Source organism: Chiloscyllium plagiosum, unplaced genomic scaffold (genome assembly GCF_037043375.1).
Source record: "Chiloscyllium plagiosum isolate Xiang-an unplaced genomic scaffold, Cpla_swu_hap1 HiC_scaffold_42, whole genome shotgun sequence".
NCBI classification, from domain to species: domain Eukaryota; kingdom Metazoa; phylum Chordata; class Chondrichthyes; order Orectolobiformes; family Hemiscylliidae; genus Chiloscyllium; species Chiloscyllium plagiosum.
The window spans coordinates 2,718,366-2,738,245 of record NW_028270180.1 but is presented as its reverse complement, the minus strand read 5'-3'; the positions used below and the strand labels follow the sequence as shown (position 1 = coordinate 2,738,245).

Sequence of the window (19,880 nt, the reverse complement as noted above, 5' to 3'; positions counted from 1 at the left end):
AATGTGCTGCAGTGTGCTGCAGTGTGCTCCAATGTGCTGCAGTGTGCTGCAGTGTGCTGCAGTGCACTCCAATGTGCTCCAATGTGCTGCAGTGTGCTGCAGTGTGCTGCAGTGCACTCCAATGTGCTCCAATGTGCTGCAGTGTGCTCCAATGTGCTGCAGTGTGCTGCAGTGTGCTCCAATGTGCTGCAGTGTGCTGCAGTGTGCTGCAGTGCACTCCAATGTGCTCCAATGTGCTGCAGTGTGCTCCAATGTGCTGCAGTGTGCTGCAGTGTGCTCCAATGTGCTCCAATGTGCTGCAGTGTACTCCAATGTGCTCCAATGTGCTGCAGTGTGCTGCAGTGTGCTCCAATGTGCTGCAGTGTACTCCAATGTGCTCCAATGTGCTGCAGTGTGCTGCAGTGCACTCCAATGTGCTCCAATGTGCTGCAGTGTGCTGCAGTGTACTCCAATGTGCCCCAATGTGCTGCAGTGTGCTGCAGTGTGCTCCAATGTGCTGCAGTGTACTCCAATGTGCTCCAATGTGCTGCAGTGTGCTGCAGTGCACTCCAATGTGCTCCAATGTGCTGCAGTGTGCTGCAGTGTACTCCAATGTGCTCCAATGTGCTGCAGTGTGCTGCAGTGTACTCCAATGTGCTCCAATGTGCTGCAGTGTGTTGCAGTGTGCTCAAATGTGCTGCAGTGTACTCCAATGTGCTCAAATGTGCTGTAGTGTGCTGCAGTGTGCTCCAATGTGCTGCAGTGTGTTGCAGTGTGCTCCAATGTGCTGCAGTGAGCTCCAATGTGCTGCAGTGTGCTCCAATGTGCTGCAGTGTACTCCAATGTGCTGCAGTGTGCTGTAGTGTGCTGCAGTGTACCCCAGTGTGCTCCAATGTGCTGCAGTGTGCTGCAGTGTACTCCAATGTGCTGCAGTGTGCTGCAGTGTACCCTAGTGTGCTGCAGTGTGCTGCAACTACTCTAATGTGCTGCAGTGCACTCCAATGGGCTCCAGTGCGCTGCAGTGTACCCCAATGTGCTGCAGTGCACTCCAATGTGCTCCAGTGTGCTGCAGTGTACTCCAGTGTGCTCCAATGTGCTGCAGTGTGCTGCAGTGTACTCCAATGTGCTGCAGTGTGCTGCAGTGTGCTCCAATGTGCTGCAGTGTACTGCAACGTACTCCGATGTGCTGTAGTATGCTCCAGTGTGCTGCAGTGTACTCCAGTGTGCTGCAGTGTACTCCAGTGTGCTGCAGTGTGCTCCAGTGTGCTGCAGTGTACTCCAATGTGCTCCAGTATACTCCAGTGTGCTACAGTGTGCCGCAGTGTACTCCAGTGTGCTGCAGTGCACTCCAATGTGCTGCAGTGTGCTGCAGTGTGCTCCAATGTGCTTCAATGTGGTGCAGTTTGCTGCAGTGTACTCCAATGTGCTCCAGCGTGCTGCAGTGTGTTGCAGTGTGCTCCAGCATGCTGCAGTGCGCTGCAGTGTACTCCAATGTACTCCGATGTGCTGCAGTGTGCTCCAGTGTGCTGCAGTGTACTCCAGTGTGCTGCAGTGTGCTGTAGTGTACTCCAGTGTGCTCCAATGTGCTGCAGTGTGCTGCAGTGTGCTCCAATGTGCTGCAGTGTACTGCAGTGTGCTCCAATGTGCTGCGGTGTGCTGCAGTGTGCTCCAGTGTGCTGCAGTGTACTCCAGTGTGCTCCAATGTGCTGCAGTGTGCTCCAATGTGCTGCAGTGTACTCCAGTGTGCTGCGGTGTGCTCCAGTGTGCTGCAGTGTACTCCAGTGTGCTGCAGTGTGCTGCAGTGTGCTGCAGTGTACTCCAGTGTGCTCCAATGTGCTGCAGTGTACTCCAGTGTGCTGCAGTGTGCTGCAGTGTACTCCAGTGTGCTCCAATGTGCTGCAGTGTACTCCAGTGTGCTCCAATGTGCTGCAGTGTACTCCAGTGTGCTGCAGTGTACTGCAATGTACTCCGATGTGCTGCAGTGTGCTCCAGTGTGCTGCAGTGTACTCCAGTGTGCTGCAGTGTGCTGCAGTGTACTCCAGTGTGCTCCAATGTGCTGCAGTGTGCTGCAGTGTGCTCCAATGTGCTGCAGTGTACTCCAGTGTGCTGCAGTGTGCTCCAATGTGCTGCAGTGTGCTCCAATGTGCTGCAGTGTACTCCAGTGTGCTGCAGTGTGCCGCAGTGTACTCCAGTGTGCTGCAGTGTGCTGCAGTGTGCTCCAATGTGCTGCAGTGTGCTCCAATGTGCTGCAGTGTGCTGCAGTGTACTCCAGTGTGCTGCAGTGTGCCGCAGTGTACTCCAGTGTGCTGCAGTGTGCTGCAGTGCACTCCAATGTGCTCCAATGTGCTGCAGTGTGCTGCAGTGTGCTCCAATGTGCTGCAGTGTTCTGCAGTGTACTCCAGTGTGCTCCAATGTGCTGCAGTGTACTCCAATGTGCTGCAGTGTTCTGCAGTGTACTCCAATGTGCTGCAGTGTGCTGCCATAGGCTCCAGTGTGCTCCAATGTGCTCCAATGTGCTCGAGTGCGCTCCAGTGTGCTGCCGTGTGCTGCAGTGTGCTCAAATGTGCTCCAATGTGCTGCAGAGTGCTGCAATGTGCTCCAATATGCTGCAGTGTGCTGCAGTGTACTCCAATGTGCTCCAGTGTGCTGCAGTGTACTCCAATGTGCTGCAGTGTGCTGCGGTGTGCTCCAGTGTGCTGCAGTGTACTCCAATGTGCTGCAGTGTGCTGCGGTGTGCTCCAATGTGCTGCAGTGTGCTGCAGTGTACTCCAATGTACTCCGATGTGCTGCAGTATGCTCCAGTGTGCTGCAGTGTACTCCAGTGTGCTGCAGTGTACTCCAGTGTGCTCCAATGTACTGCAGTGTGCTGCAGTGTACTCCAATGTGCTGCAGTGTGCTGCAGTGTACTCCAGTGTGTTGCAGTGTGCTGCAGTGTACTCCAGTGTGCTGCAGTGTGCTCCAATGTGCTGCAGTGTGCTGCAGTGTACTCCAATGTGCTGCAGTGTGCTGCAGTGTACTCCAGTGTGCTGCAGTGTGCTGCAGTGTACTCCAATGTGCTGCAGTGTGCTGCAGTGTGCTCCAATGTGCTGCAGTGTGCTCCAGTGTGCTCCAATGTACTGCAGTGTGCTGCAGTGTACTCCAATGTGCTGCAGTGTGCTGCAGTGTACTCCAGTGTGTTGCAGTGTGCTGCAGTGTACTCCAGTGTGCTCCAATGTACTGCAGTGTGCTGCAGTGTACTCCAATGTGCTGCAGTGTGCTGCAGTGTACTCCAGTGTGCTGCAGTGTGCTGCAGTGTACTCCAGTGTGCTGCAGTGTCCTCCAATGTGCTGCAGTGTGCTGCAGTGTACTCCAATGTGCTGCAGTGTGCTGCAGTGTACTCCAGTGTGCTGCAGTGTGCTCCAATGTGCTGCAGTGTGCTGCAGTGTACTCCAGTGTGCTCCAATGTACTGCAGTGTGCTGCAGTGTACTCCAGTGTGCTGCAGTGTGCTCCAATGTGCTGCAGTGTGCTGCAGTGTACTCCAGTGTGCTCCAATGTACTGCAGTGTGCTGCAGTGTATTCCAATGTGCTCCAATGTGCTGCAGTGTACTCCAGTGTGCTCCAATGTACTGCAGTGTGCTGCAGTGTACTCCAATGTGCTGCAGTGTGCTGCAGTGTGCTCCAATGTGCTGCAGTGTGCTGCAGTGTACTCCAGTGTGCTCCAATGTGCTGCAGTGTGCTGCAGTGTGCTCCAATGTGCTGCAGTGTGCTGCAGTGTACTCCAGTGTACTCCAATGTGCTGCAGTGTGCTGCAGTGTGCTCCAGTGTACTCCAGTGTGCTGCAGTGTGCTGCAGTGTGCTCCAATGTGCTGCAGTGTGCTGCAGTGTACTCCAGTGTGTTCCAATGCGCTGCAGTGTGCTGCAGTGTACTCCAATGTGCTCCAGTGTGCTCGAGTGCACTCCAGTGTGCTGCAGTGTGCTGCAGTGTGCTCCAATGTGCTGCAGTGTTCTGCAGTGTACTCCAGTGTGCTCCAATGTGCTGCAGTGTGCTCCAATGTGCTGCAGTGTGCTGCAGTGTACTCCAGTGTGCTCCAATGTGCTGCAGTGTGCTGCAGTGTGCTCCAATGTGCTGCAGTGTGCTGCAGTGTACTCCTGTGTGCTCCAATGTGCTCCAATGTGCTGCAGTGTGCTCCAATGTGCTGCAGTGTGCTGCAGTGTTCTGCAGTGTACTCCAGTGTGCTCCAATATGCTGCAGTGTGCTGCAGTGTGCTGCAGTGTGCTGCAGTGCACTCTAGTGTGCTCCAATGTGCTCTAATATGCTGCAGTGTGCTGCAGTGTGCTCCAATGTGCTGCAGTGTGCTCCAATGTGCTGCAGTGTGCTGCAGTGTACTCCAGTGTGCTCCAATGTGCTGCAGTGTGCTGCAGTGTGCTGCAGTGTACTCCAGTGTGCTGCAATGTGCACCAGTGTGCTGCAGTGTGCTGCAGTGTTCTGCAGTGTACTCCAGTGTGCTCCAATGTGCTGCAGTGTGCTGCAGTGTGCTCCAATGTGCTGCAGTGTACTCCAGTGTGCTGCAGTGTGCTCCAATGTGCTGCAGTGTGCTCCAATGTGCTGCAGTGTGCTCCAGTGTGCTGCAGTGTGCTGCAGTGTTCTGCAGTGTACTCCAGTGTGCTCCAATATGCTGCAGTGTGCTGCAGTGTGCTCCAGTGTGCTGCAGTGTGCTGCAGTGTACTCCAGTGTGCTCCAATATGCTGCAGTGTGCTCGAGTGTGCTGCAGTGCACTCCAATGTGCTCCAATGTGCTGCAGTGTGCTGCAGTGTGCTCCAATGTGCTGCAGTGTTCTGCAGTGTGCTCCAATGTGCTGCAGTGTGCTGCAATGTTCTCCAGTGTGCTCCAATGTGCTCCAGTGTGCTCGAGTGTGCTGCAGTGCACTCCAATGTGCTCCAATGTGCTGCAGTGTGCTGCAGTGTGCTCCAATGTGCTGCAGTGTTCTGCAGTGTGCTCCAATGTGCTGCAGTGTTCTGCAGTGTACTCCAGTGTGCTGCAGTGTACTCCAATGTGCTTCAATGTGGTGCAGTGTGCTGCAGTGTGCTCCAATGTGCTGCAGTGTTCTGCAGTGTACTCCAGTGTGCTCCAATATGCTGCAGTGTGCTGCAGTGTGCTCCAATGTGCTGCAGTGTGCTCCAATGTGCTGCAGTGTGCTGCAGTGTATTCCAGTGTGCTCCAATGTGCTGCAGTGTGCTGCAGTGTGCTCCAGTGTGTGCTGCAGTGTACTCCAGTGTGCTGCAGTGTGCTCCAGTGTGTGCTGCAGTGTACTCCAGTGTGCTCCAGTGTGCACCAGTGTGCTGCACTGTTCTCCAGTGTGTTCCAATGTGCTGCAGTGTGCTGCAGTGTACTCCAATGTGCTCCAGTGTGCTCGAGTGCGCTCCAGTGTGCTGCAGTGTACTGCTGTGTACTCCAGTGTGCTGCAGTGTACTACAATGTGCTGCAGTGTGCTGCAGTGTGCTCCAGTGTGCTCGAGTGCGCTCCAGTGTGCTGCAGTGTGCTGCTGTGTACTCCTGTGTGCTGCAGTGTACTACAATGTGCTGCAGTGTACTCCAGTGTGCTCCAATGTGCTCCAACGTGTTCCAATGTGCTGCAGTGTGCTCCAGTGCGCTGCAGTGTGATCCAATGTGCTCCAGTGTGCTCGACTGTGCTCCAGTGCGCTGCAATGTGCTGCAGTGTATTCCAGTGTGCTGCAGTGTGCTGCAGTGTACTACAATGTGCTCCAATGCACTGCAGTGTGCTCCAATGTGCTGCAGTGTGCTCCAGTGTGCTCCAGTGTGCCCCAGTGCACTGCAGTGTGCTCCAGTGCACTGCAGTGTGCTCCAGTGCACTGCAGTGTGCTCCAGTGCACTGCAGTGTGCTCCAGTGTGCTGCAGTATACTAGATGGTGGATACAGCTTTAAGGGAGAATGCTGGCAACATGTGTGGTCATAGATTCCCCCGAACCCTCCCCTCGATACTCTGGGCCTTCCCACCAGGTGAGAAAGGGGGAGGTGATGGGGTCGTGGTTCTATCCCTGGATTGTTAACCCAGACAGCTGGGTGATGTGTTGGGGACCCAGGTCTGAACCCTGCCATGGCAGATGGGTGCAATTTGAATTAAATTCTTTTTTTTAAAATCTGGAATTAAGAGTCTAATGATGACTTTGCATCCACTGTCAATTGTTGGAAAGACTCCATCCTGGTCACTAATGTCCTTAAGGGAAGGAAACTGCCATCCTTACCTGGTCTGGCCTACACGTGACTCCAGACCCACAGTCAATGTGGCTCACCCTGTACTGAAATCTGGGCAATTAGGGATGGGCAATAAGTGCTGGTCTAGCCAGCCACATCCTGGTCCTGTGAATAAATAAAATTGAAATGAAGGAGGGTGATGGTAACGCAATGTCAGCATTTATCACCTCTCCCTAACGGCCCCAGGAAGCTAGTGGTGAGCTGCAGTTGTATTGTGTGTGCGATTCATAGATGGTTTTGCAAAGTGTTTTGAGAGGGGCAAATAGTAGACAGACTCTGTGCTGTGGTTGGGGCCTGGCCCGGGCTGACGAGGAGGCCCCATAACCAGGAGGAGGAGCGGTGAGGATCCGGTCAGTGCCTACGGGCAGCCCAGAGCCTGGCTTGAGGAGGAAGATGCCGGGGAACCTTTCTGAAGCAGTCTTGCCATTTTGAAACAGCGGAACTCTCCTGGTGCCGACGCAAGGCTGGGCCAAGATTGTACGTATTAACTGGCAGGTTCATTGAAGAAAGAATAAAACTCCTTCAGACTGTAATTTTCATTAAGTGGCTTCACTTTTTCAATTACAATTTATTTTGTTGCTGAGAATAAGACGGCAAGTCTGTTACCACGGTTACAAGTGAGGGTTGATGCTGTGGTTTTTCTCATCCTCATTAATTATGTTTTGTAAGACTAATTGAGGCGTACAGTGTGTGTTGCATTGATATTGTTAGACGCTTGGTGATTTAGTCACAGTGGGTACAGACCTCTCTCACTTGACAGTGAGCTCAGGCCTGAACAGCAGAGATAAGGTAAAAGTCATTTAGTGCCGGGAGAGGCTGTGACATAGACACTGTGAGAGTCACGTGGCCATTCACTCAATGTCAGAGAGATAGGATATGAAGCCACACCGAGGCTGAGTGGTTGAGCAGGGGATCCCCCCCTCCAGGTGTAGCTGGATAAAGGAGCAACAGAGATCAACTCGCACTAACTGTAGATATCCCCTCAGGACTTCTTGGAGGGGAGGCCCAGTCTTCCAGCAGAATTTTGAGTGGGTTGGGCATGTACTCATTCAAGCTGAGAAGGACAAGAGATGATTGTAGGAACATACAAGCAAGAGAGGTCAGTCAGGCCTCAGGCCTGCTCCAAGATTCAATACACTCATGGCTGATCTCCACTCAGCTTCAACTACAGCTTCCTGCCCCATTCTCCATAACCCTCCAATCCCATCACTATTTAAACATCTGTCTGTCGGCCTCCTCCTCAAATTGACTCAATGGCCCAGCAGCCACCACACTCTGGGGCTGTGAGTTGTACAGATCCATGACCCTCTGAGAGAATGAATTGCTCCCAATCTTATTAAAACATAACGAATTCTGATAGGTGTTAGGGACCAGGCCAGACCCCGTCAGAACATTTCAAGAAGATAGCCCAGGCCCTAACGTTGTTGGTTGTCTTAAGCAGGTGTAACGCCAATATTCCAGGAGGGATGCAGCTGCTCAAACCACTCGGTTTCAAACAAAACAGAATTTATTTATAAGATTCCCGAATGAAGCACCAACAATCGAAAACAGAATACAGAATAACTTAGTAACCTATCGGAAAACCCAACACATTATCCCAATTTAATGATGTTGTTCCAAAATTTGCAACAATCCCCATAAACACCCCTTGGCACAAAAGGTAAAATCAAACCCAGGGCCTTACAGGAGAGATGTCAGAGAGAGAGAGGACCAACATGGCCCTGCTTCTTCGGGTCCAGCAGCTTCACAACTGACTGACTGATTTCAGTGAATAATCAAACCAAACCAAACCGACCCAAACCAAATCAAACCAAACCAAACCAAACCAAACCAAACCAAACCAAACCAACTCAAACTAAACAAAACCAAACCAAACCAAACCAAACCGACCCAAACCAAACCAAACCAAACCAAACCAATCCAAACCAAACCAAACCAAACCAAACCAAACCAATCCAAACCAAACCAAACCAAACCAAACCAAACCAAACCAAACCAAACCAACTCAAACCAAACAAAACCAAACCAAACCAAACCAAACCGACCCAAACCAAACCAAACCAAACCAAACCAATCCAAACCAAACCAAACCAAACCAAACCAATCCAAACCAAACCAAACCAAACCAAACCAAACCAAACCAATCCAAACCAAACCAAACCAAACCAAACCAAACCAATCCAAACCAATCCAAACCAATCCAAACCAAACCAAACCAAACCAATCCAATCCAAACCAAACCAAACCAAACCAAACCAAACCAAACCAAACCAATCCAAACCAAACCAAACCAAACCAAACCAAACCAAACCAATCCAAACCAAACCAAACCAAACCAATCCAAACCAAAACCAATCCAAACCAATCCAAACCGAACCGAACCGAACCGAACCAAACCAACTCAAACCAAACCAAACCAAACCAAACCAAACCAAACCAAACCAACTCAAACCAAACCAAACCAAACCAACTCAAACCAAACCAAACCAAACCAAACCAAACCAACTCAAACCAAACCAAACCAAACCAAACCAAACCAAACCAACTCAAACCAAACCAAACCAAACCAAACCAAACCAATCCAAACCAAACCAAACCAAACCAAACCAAACCAATCCAAACCAATCCAAACCAAACCAAACCGAACCGAACCGAACCGAACCAAACCAAACCAAACCAAACCAACTCAAACCAAACCAAACCAAACCAAACCAAACCAAACCAACTCAAACCGACCCAAACCAAACCAACCAAATCAGATAAAAGCTGAACTGTGAGAATTGGCCACTCCCTTTTCATTGTACAAGTGCTTTTTTAAAACTGGAAAGCCTTTTCCCTGAGGCAGTATCTGTTAGCTATAATCAAACTGGCCCTAAAACCCTTCAACTTAAAGTTTCCAGAGCCTGTGTCTTTAACAACCTCTCTGAAGAAAAACCAAGGGCAACACCACCTTGTTAAAGGAACAGCATCGTCGCACGTGGCTTCACACAATGCTTACTGAGAGGCTGTTTCACCTACAACAGCTCCAGAATGACGGTCAGCTGTTTAAAACCAAGATAAGGAGGCACTGCCTTTCTGCAGGAGAGTTGTTAATATTTGGAATTCTCTTCCCCAGCAGCTCATTGAGTCGACCTGGTGGAGGGGGTTGGGGGGGTTGGGGACTGAGGGTTATAGGTAAGACAGTAGAGTTGAGGCCAACGCCTGACCAGCCATGAGCTGAATGGAGTAACAGAGCACGCTCGAGTGACCAAGCATCCATCCAGCTGGTGGCTGTGGTGCAGCTGAATGTGCTGCTCCCCTCCGAGAGCTCCCCCTGGGATTGGCAGTGTACCCCCATTCCTCAGGCATAAGTGAGGACTGCAGATGCTGGAAACCCAAGTCTGGATTAGTGGTGCTGGAAAAGCACAGCAGTTCAGGCAGCATCCGAGAAGCAGGAAAATCAATGTTTCGGGCAAAAGCCCTTCATCAGGAATGGGACTTGTGCCCAAAACATTGATTTTCCTGCTCCTCGGATGCTGCCTGAAATGCTGTGCTTTTCCAGCACCACTCTAATCTAGACCACCATTCCTCAGCCCAGGCCCTGCTGTGAGGGATAGCTTCCTACCATGGGACTTTGTGGAATATTCAGGAGACTGACTTTGATTCCTGACTGTGAGATTAGCTTTTTGAAGATGAGGAACCAACGCAGTGAGAACATGTGAAAAGAGTGAAGCATCTTACCCCAGGTTCACACCAGTAAGGCTCCCTCTACACTGTCCCCCCATCAAACACTCCCAGGACAGGAACAGCACAGGGTTAGATACAGAGTAAAGCTCCCTCTACACTGTTCCCCCATCAAACACTCCCAGGGACAGGAACAGCACAGGGTTAGATACAGAGTAAAGCTCCCTCTACACCATCCCCATCAAACACTCCCAGGGACAGGAACAGCACAGGGTTAGATACAGAGTAAAGCTCCCTCTACACCATCCCCATCAAACACTCCCAGGGACAGGGACAGCACAGGGTTAGATACAGAGTAAAGCTCCCTCTACACCATCCCCATCAAACACTCCCAGGGACAGGGACAGCACAGGGTTAGATACAGAGTAAAGCTCCCTCTACACCATCCCCATCAAACACTCCCAGGACAGGGACAGCACAGGGTTAGATACAGAGTAAAGCTGCCTCTACACTGTCCCCCATCAAACACTCCCAATACAGGGACAGCACAGGGTTAGATACAGAGTAAAGCTCCCTCTACACTGTCCCCCATCAAACACTCCCAGGGACAGGGACAGCACAGGGTTAGATACAGAGTAAAGCTCTCTCCACACTGTCCACCATCAAACACTCCCAGGGACAGGGACAGCACAGGGTTAGATACAGAGTAAAGCTCTCTCTACACCATCCCCATCAAACACTCCCAGGACAGGGACAGCACAGGGTTAGATACAGAGTAAAGCTGCCTCTACACTGTCCCCCATCAAACACTCCCAAGACAGGGACAGCACGGGGTTAGATACAGAGTAAAGCTCCCTCTACACTGTCCCCCATCAAACACTCCCAGGGACAGGGACAGCACAGGGTTAGATACAGAGTAAAGCTCTCTCTACACTGTCCCCCATCAAACACTCCCAGGGACAGGGACAGCACAGGGTTAGATACAGAGTAAAGCTCCCTCTACACTGTCCCTCATCAAACACTCCCAGGACAGGGACAGCACAGGGTTAGATACAGAGTAAAGCTCCCTCTACACTGTCCCCACCAAACACTCCCAGGGACAGGGACAGCACAGGGTTAGATACAGAGTAAAGCTTCCTCTACACTGTCCCCATTAAACATTCCCAGGACAGGGACAGCACGAGGTTAGATGCAGAGTAAAGCTCTCTCTACACCATCACTATCAAACACTCCCAGGACAGGGACAGCATAGGATTAGATACAGAGTAAAACTCTCCCTACACTATCCCCATCAAACACTCCCAGGACAGGGACGCACAGGGTTAGATACAGAGTAAAGGTCCCTCTACACTGTCCCCCGTCAAACACTCCCAGGGCAGGGACAGCACGGGGTTAGGTACAGAGTAAAGCTCCCTCTACACTGTCCCCATTAAACACTCCCAGGGACCTGGACAGCACGTGGTTAGGTACAAAGCAAAGCTCCCTCTACACTGTTCCCCATCAAACACTCCCAGGGGCAGGGACAACACATGGTTAGATACAGAGTAAAGCTTCCTCTACACTGTCCCCATCAAACACTCCCAGGACAGGGACAGTACGAGGTTAGATACAGAGTAAAGCTCCTTCTACACTGTCCCCCATCAAACACTCCCAGGACAGGGACAGCACAGGGTTAGATACAGAGTAAAGCTCCCTCTACACTGTCCCCCATCAAACACTCCCAGGGACAGGGACAGCACAGGGTTAGATACAGAGTAAAGCTCTCTCTACACTGTCCCCATTAAACACTCCCAGGACAGGGACAGCACGAGGTTAGATGCAGAGTAAAGCTCTCTCTACACCATCACCATCAAACACTCCCAGGACAGGGACGCACAAGGTTAGATACAGAGTAAAGCTCCCTCTACACTGTCCCCCATCAAACACTCCCAGGGACAGGGACAACACATGGTTAGATACAGAGTAAAGCTTCCTCTACACTGTCCCCATCAAACACTCCCAGGGCAGGGACAGCACAGGGTTAGATACAGAGTAAAGCCCTCTCTACACTGTCCCCAACAAACCCTCCCAGGGACAGGGACAGCACAGGGTTAGATACAGAGTAAAGCTCCCTCTACACTGTCCCCAACAAACCCTCCCAGGACAGGGACATCACAGGGTTAGATACAGAGTAAAGCTCTCTCTACACTGTCCCCAACAAACCCTCCCAGGGACAGGGACAGCACAGGGTTAGATACAGAGTGAAGCTCCCTCTACACTGTCCCCAACAAACCCTCCCAGGACAGGGACATCACAGGGTTAGATACAGAGTAAAGCTCCCTCTACACTGTCCCCAACAAACCCTCCCAGGACAGGGACATCACAGGGTTAGATACAGAGTAAAGCTCCCTCTACACTGTCCCCATCAAACACTCCCAGAACAGGGACATCACAGGGTTAGATACAGAGTAAAGCTCCCTCTACACTGTCCCCATCAAACACTCCCAGGACAGGGACATCACAGGGTTAGATACAGAGTAAAGCTCGCTCTACACTGTCCCCAACAAACCCTCCCAGGGCGGGGACTGGTTAGGTTTATTATTGGGTTGATATTAAATATTTTATTGGAGAAATCTGGAGGACGCTGTTGAAAATATAACAGTTTGAAGGCATTGTAGGAGTGTCCCTCCCTTCTTCTCTTGGCCCTGATTTAGGAACAGGCTCATCCCTGTGATGTAGCCCTGACGCTGATCCACTCTGTTAATGGGTAATGGGTAGGTTTGCTTCAAATTGGATGAGTGGGTAAAACGGCCTATAATTTTCAGGAGTCACTTGTGTCTGATGACTGGGAGTATTTGTTGAATGTAATTTACTGAGATCGCTGCCTACAATTAAAGATAAATATGGTGTCGGCACTTCATTTGCTGCACAGATGTCAGACCTCAGGAAGAGAGGTGACCAGCCTACATCACAGGCTTGGCTCAAACACTGGAAACGGCCATCAGCCAACAACATCCCAATGTCAACTCGGGAACATGCTCCAGCGCTCGCAAGGTCCCCTCGCTCAAGAGACAGGGGGTGACAGTGTCGGACAGTCAGCTAGTGACTGGATTTGGGTTTCTGAGTTGTGGGAAAGCAAAGGTCAGAGCAGAGGGAGGGACACTGAGGGGTGGTGGCTCGGCCATACGTTCCAGTCCCGAGATGGAGTGGGTTAGAGAAGGTGTCCTCATTCAGGGAACGTAAGGAATGGGAGCAGGACCAGACCCTCAAACCTGCTTCACTGGTGTAGAAGATCAAGGCTGGCCTGTGACCTGCCTGCCTTTGACCCATATCCTTAATACCTTTGCTCAGCTAAAACGTGTCCATCTCAGACTGAAAAAACAGTAACACCAGCAATTTTATTGAACCAAAAGAGAAAATGAGGGAAGTTTGTGCTGGGGCAGTGTTTATTCAAACTCCTGAGGGCTACTGCATAGCTTTAATGTGTTAGTCAAACTGAGACCTCAGTAAGCTCTAACAACCTGCCTCTCCCAGTTTAAAAATTCTCTGTAAATAGCTCACTTCAGGCCCCAAGGAGCTCTGTACAACATCAGGGCAATGTAACATCTTTCAGCTTTCAGTCTGGAGTCTGTTTGGAAGGCTTGGGTTCCCTGGGCCCAAGTGTACCATCACTGAGGAGTTTTCATTACTAGTGTACATCCAATAATGTTTCAATTACAGCAGAAGCAATTAATTTAGAAATAAACAAGAGAAGATGAGTTTTTCCAATGCACGACCTGAACGCAGAGGCGACTGGGACTTTGGTGATTATCTCCTTTTTGTGAGAAAAGCAGGATTCAAGTCTCTGAGCCAGAGATAATCTGGTGAATAATGTGGCATCATTCAGCTCTTGCAATGTCCTAAAAGGTTATCATTAAAACTTGATAAATGCATTTTCAGATACATTGTTGCAGAGAAAATGCACTCCCATCAATGGCTTTAAAAGCTGCGTAAATATTCTGGGATCAAACTGCCTCGGAATTGGAGTTTAAAGCTTAAATGACGAGATGCTTGTTTCAGATAGCATTACTGGGATGGGATTTCTGTCAGGCTGTTTGAAAAAGGGATGTTTGTGCTGATCAATGTAAGCTCTGAGCACTTCCATCCAGGGCCACATTTACCCGAGCCCCACGCCAACACTTCCCCATGCAGTCCACTAACCCACCACTATCCTCTCCTCTTGCCTCCTGACCATGTCAGAGGGAGGCTATATCATGTGCTGTGCGCTGTCCCCTACCATCCACACCCCCTCCCCCCCATTCCCAACCTGACTGCAATTTTATCAACAGTGAGGGAGGGGATGTGTAAGCCCCAACCCCAGCCATTTGGTGAATGTGGTGAATTTCTGCTCTTGCATGTGGAACCTCTCTCTATTAGGGGTGATTCTGACTTGGTCATTACCAACTCCCGGGGACACTCTGTTACTCTGTTTTCTGTGCCCTTTTCCCAGCCTGCATTGCCTTACACCATCAGCCCCCCCTTTCCTCACTTACCTCCCCCACTCTCTCATCTTCCCTTCTGGTACGTTCCTCATCCCCTCCATTCTTTCCCTGCCTCTGTAGTTGCCTCAAACCTGTTACATTTATAATTCCGGATGTGAAACACTACCTTAGGTTCTCTCTCTACTGATGCTGCTAGACTCTCTGACAGGATCCAGCACTCTCAGCCACTATTTTAGATTCCCCACATCGGCAGAATTTTGCTAAGATCTGAAATTCATTCCTGATCTCTCCACATCTCCCTCAGTCCTCAAAGAGAAATTTGTTCCACCCATCTCTCTGTTGCTCCCACCTCCTTTAGATCACTTACAAAACCCATCCTAGTATCTCTGCCTGGCACTGACAATGCTCCCTCAAAATTTCTTGGGGACATTAAAGGGGAAGGGCTCATGCCCGAAACTTTGATTCTCCTGCTCCTTGGATGCTGCCTGACCTGCTGCGCTTTTCCAGCAACACATTTTCAGCTCTGTTTTATAAACAATCAAGGACTCGGGTGCTCCAGATCCACAGGGTGCTTATTCCATTGGTCAGCTTTGGCTTGTTCTAATTTTTATCAACATCCTGGACTCCAGTGTAGGGAGCACCACAACCAGGTTGACAGATTCTATCCAAGTTGGCATCATAGTGGGCAGCAATGAGGTTAGCTGTACCCTTCAGGATACCATGGACAGGCTGGTGAAATGGGCAGAGTCTTGGTGGAGGAGTTTGTAGTGATGCGGTTTGCGATGTCTAATGTGAAGAGATACTGTTAAATGTTCCCACTCTGCAATGTCAATGAGCAGACATTCACACAGATTCCCACAGGTGGCATGGTGATTTAAGGTGGACATTTTCAAAAATAAATTGCTAATGTTTATTAGTCAAGGCAAGGAATCTAAGAGCAAAGTGGGGGTGGTGATATAAGTCACTGGCCTGGTTAAAGTAGAGGGTAACTCTATCAGCATGCAGATATCAATCTGACATGGTGCTCGAATTTAACCTCAACTAATAAATCTGATCGATCAAAGGTTGGAGGGTTTGAGCTACAGGGAGAGGCTGAACAGGCTGGGGCTGTTTTCCCTGGAGCGTCAGAGGCTGAGGGGTGACCTTATACAGGTTTACAAAATTATGAGGGGCATGGATAGGATAAATAGACAAAGTCTTTTCCCTGGGGTGGGGGAGTCCAGAACTAGAGGGCATAGGTTTAGGGTGAGAGGGGAAAGATATAAAAGAGACCTAAGGGGCAACTTTTTCACGCAGAGGGTGGTACATGTATGGAATGAGCTGCCAGAGGAGGTGGTGGAGGCTGGTACAATTACAACATTTAAGAGGCATTTGGATGGGTATATGAATAGGAAGGGTCTGGAGGGATATGGGCCGGGTGCTGGCAGGTGGGACTAGATTGGTTGGGATATCTGGTCGGCATGGACGGGTTGGACCGAAGGGTCTGTTTCCATGCTGTACATCTCTATGACCCTGTAACTCCTTCAGTGATGGTAACCGTGACAGAAACGGTTGGGTTATTAACTTCCTTTAGGGAAGGAAATCTGCCGTCCTTCCTGATGAAGGGTTCCTGCCTGAAACATCGATTCTCCTGCTGCTCGCATGCTGCCTGACCTGCTGTGCTTTTCCAGCACCACTCTAATATTGAATCTGCCATCCTTACCCTGTCTACACTGCATGTGACTCCAGTCCCATAGCAATGGGGTTGACTCTTAACTGCCCCCAGGGTAATTAGGGATGGGGAATAAATACTGACCCTGTCAACAATGTCAATGTCCCATGTCAACGATTTTTAAAAATTGTTCCTGCGTGTTATAAACCAGTGGATTCAGCTAAACAAAGCCCTGCTCTATAATTTCTTGCCACTGTACGTTCAGCATGATTACTGAATCACGTTTATTTTTGAAACACATGGGAACACGGATGTGATCAGTTGAGCTGCTGGGGAGGGTGGTCTGTGCCTGGCACTGCCACCTCCTGGCTACCTGTCTGCACTGCAGCAGCTACTCCAGGTACAGACATTGGGTCATTCTCATCCTGGGGCACCAACCATCTGAAGTGGCACAGGGTTGGGGGAACTGGGAGATGGGGGATGGGGGAATTGGGGAATGGGGGAATGAGAGATGGGTGTTGGGGGTGGGGGATGGGGGATGGGGGTGTGGATGGGGATGGGGAAAGGGGAATGGGGGAAGGGGGAGGGAGATTGGGGATTGGGGATGGGGTTAGGGGCTGGGTAATGTGGATGTGGGATGGGAGATGGGGGATGGGGAATGGAGATGGGGAATAGGGGATGGGAATTGGGTGATGGAGGGTTGGGAGATGGAGGGTTAGTGATGGGGAATGGGGGATGAGGGGTGGGGGACGTGGAATGGGAAATGGGGGATGGGGAATGGGGGTTGGGGGATGGGGATGGGAATTGAGAGATGGAGGGTTGGGAGATGGAGCGTTAGTGATGGGGAATGGGGTATGGGTGATGGGGAATGGGGAATGGGGATGGGGATGGGAATTGGGAGATGGGGAATGGGGGTTGTGGGATGGGGAATGGGGGATGGGGGATGGGGATGGGAACTGGGAGCTGGGGAATGGGAGATGGGGTTTGGGGATGCAGGGTTAGTGATGGGGAATGGGGTATGGGTGATGTGGAATGGGGTATGGGTGATGGAGAATGGGGAATGGGAGATGGGGGATGGGGATGGGGATGGGAACTGGGAGATGAAGGGGTTGGGAGATGGGGAATGGGGGATATAAGATGGGGGATGGGAGATGGAGGGTTGAAGATGGGGCATGGGGGAGGGGAGGGTGGGAGATGGGTTCTTACTGGGGCTCCCTACATTTTGTGGCTTCATGCTCCAAACTTGCCCCAACAACTGAGAGTGAGCTAACGTTCCAATTCTAGATGACTCTTCACCAGAGCTGATGTGAAGTGGTGAAGAGCTCTGGATGAGAGTGGAAACGTTAGCTCACACTCTCTCTCACTCTCTCACACTCTCCATGGATACTGCGTGACCTGCTGTGATTTCCAGCATTGGTTGGTTTCAGTACAAGTTCCAGCATCTGCAGCAATTCGCTCCAACAACTGATGGGGTTTTCAAACATGTTTAAACCTTCGATATAGACTTGGTCCAGACTGCCTTGGTTAACTGCCTGGGGATCCCTCCACTTCCACCTCAGGCCTGTGATGGGCTACAGTCAAAGGTCAAACCATCCTTGCCCCAATGGTTGCCTTTGAACTGTGACCCTTGCTGGTTGTCGCTTACCCATGGAAGACTGAGCAGCTGAAGGAACTGCAAATTATATCTCTGTGCTCCTCAACCCACCAACCTCCGGGCACAGACACCGGGTGTAGGATCTCCCCAAGTCTGAGTCAGAGTGGAGGTATGATCAAGGCTCTGTGTACAAACCTGGCTAACATTCTGTCCCTGTGTGCACTGACATTGGTGCAGTGTAACTCAGGGAGAAAGAGATGAGTGAGAGTGATTGTCATACAGTCCTTTTGATCCACGGTTTCAGTCCAGTGTGTCAGTGCCAACTTTCTACTGGGTCATTTCACCGAGTCCTGCTCAGTCACCTTATCCCCAGAGCCCAACACATCCATCCTTTTCAGATAATTTCACAGTTCCTTTCTGAAAGCTTGGAGGGAACCTACCTCGTCCACAGTCTCTGACAGCACATTCCAGACCCTCACTACTCGTTGCGTGAGAAAATTTTCCCTCGTGTTCTCTGCTGTTTCTTTTAACAAAAGGATGAGGTGAGAGTGACAGCCCTTGACATCAAGGCCACAGTTCACCGAGTGCGGCATCAAAGAGCCCAAACAAAACTGGAGTTAGTGGGAGTCAGGGGGAAAGCTGTTTGGAGAAATATCTGGCACACGGGGGGGGGGGGGGGGGGGTCAAGATTAGAGTGGTGCTGGAAAAGCACAGCAGGTCAGGCAGCATCCGAGGAGCAGGAAAATCGACATTTCAGGCAAAAGCCCTTCATCAGGAATGATGGGACGATGGTCATGGTTATTAAAGGTCAGTCATCCCAGCTCCAGGACAGCTCTGCAGGATTCCCTCAGGGTAGTGTGCTAGGCCCCACCATCTTCAGCTGCTTCATCAATGACCTTCCCTCCATCATAAGGTCAGAAGTGGATGTTCACTGATGGTTGCACAATGTTAGAATCATTGAGTGTCACAGCTGTTCGGCCCATCAAGTCTGTACTGTGAAAACAGACACTATTAGCGACACTAGCCTGATTGGCCCCACTTACCTGCACTAACCCTTGAGCCAATGTTGCTTCTGCACCCCACTGGCGACTGCTCAGATACTGAAGCAGGTCTGTGTCCAAATGCAGCAAGACCCAGAGAATATCCAGGCTGGGGCTGCCATGGGCAATTCATGCCACACAATTACTAAACATTGTCTATCTCCAGTAGGAGGGAATTAACAGACCTGCTTAACATTCAATGACGTTATCATCACTGAATCCTCCACTATTAACATCCTGGTCATTACTAGTGACCAGTGGTCAGAAGTTAGCGCTGCTGCCTCACAGCACGAGTGAAATCAGGTTCCTGGGTTCAATTCCAGCCTTGGGCGACTGTCTGTGTGGAGTTTGTACATTCTCCCCGTATCTGTATGGGTTTCCTCCCACAGTCCAAAGAGTGCAGGTAAGGGTAGATTGGCCAGGGTAAAAGCCCAATGCAAGGTTATGGGAGTTTGGGGTGGGTGCTCTTCGGATGGGCAGTGCAGACGTGATGGGCTGAATGGCCTCTTTCTGCACAGTAGAGATTCTATTATCCTTCTATGAGGAGCTGAACTGCACTAGCCACATAAACACACTGTCCACACGGTACAAGTCAGGAGGGTGATGGAATACTCCCCACTTGCCCTGGATGGGGGCAGCTCCAACAACACTCAAGAAGCTTGACACCATCCAGGACAAAGCAGCCACTTGATTGACACCACACCCATAAAGATCCGCTCCCTCACAACCAACACTCACTAGCAACGGTGTGTATCATCTCCAAGATGCACTGAGGAAATTCACCAAAACTCCTCAGACAGCACCTTCCAAATCAGAACCACTTCCATCTAGAAGGGCAAGGGCAGCAGGTACATGGTAACACCACCCCTTGCGAGTTACCCTCCGAGCCATTCACCATCCTGACTTGGAAATATATCGCCGTTCCTTCAGTGTCGCTGGGGCACAATCCTGGAATTCCCTCCCTCAGGGCATTGTGAGTCTACCCACAGCACATCGACTGCAGCGGTTCAAGAAGGGAGCTTACCCCCACCTTCTCAAGGGGCAACTAGGGACAGAGTGATAAATGCTGGACCCAGACAGCGATGCCCATGCCCCATGAGTAAATTTAAAAAATACTTCTAACTTTCAGTCTCCATCTTTTTGTAAATGGGAACAATTTCTCCTAACTGACACTGTCCGGACCCTATCTTGAATCCACATGACTGTGTATATGTATACCCACACACACACATACATATAG

General features: G+C 50.6%; 1 protein-coding gene across 7 annotated transcripts in view; it reads left to right on the top strand.

Moving 5' to 3' along the window:
* The window catches only part of LOC122542659 (leucine-rich repeat and immunoglobulin-like domain-containing nogo receptor-interacting protein 1), a 645,371-nt gene that overhangs the window by 248,647 nt on the left and 376,844 nt on the right, over positions 1-19,880 (top strand). The window lies entirely within an intron of this gene.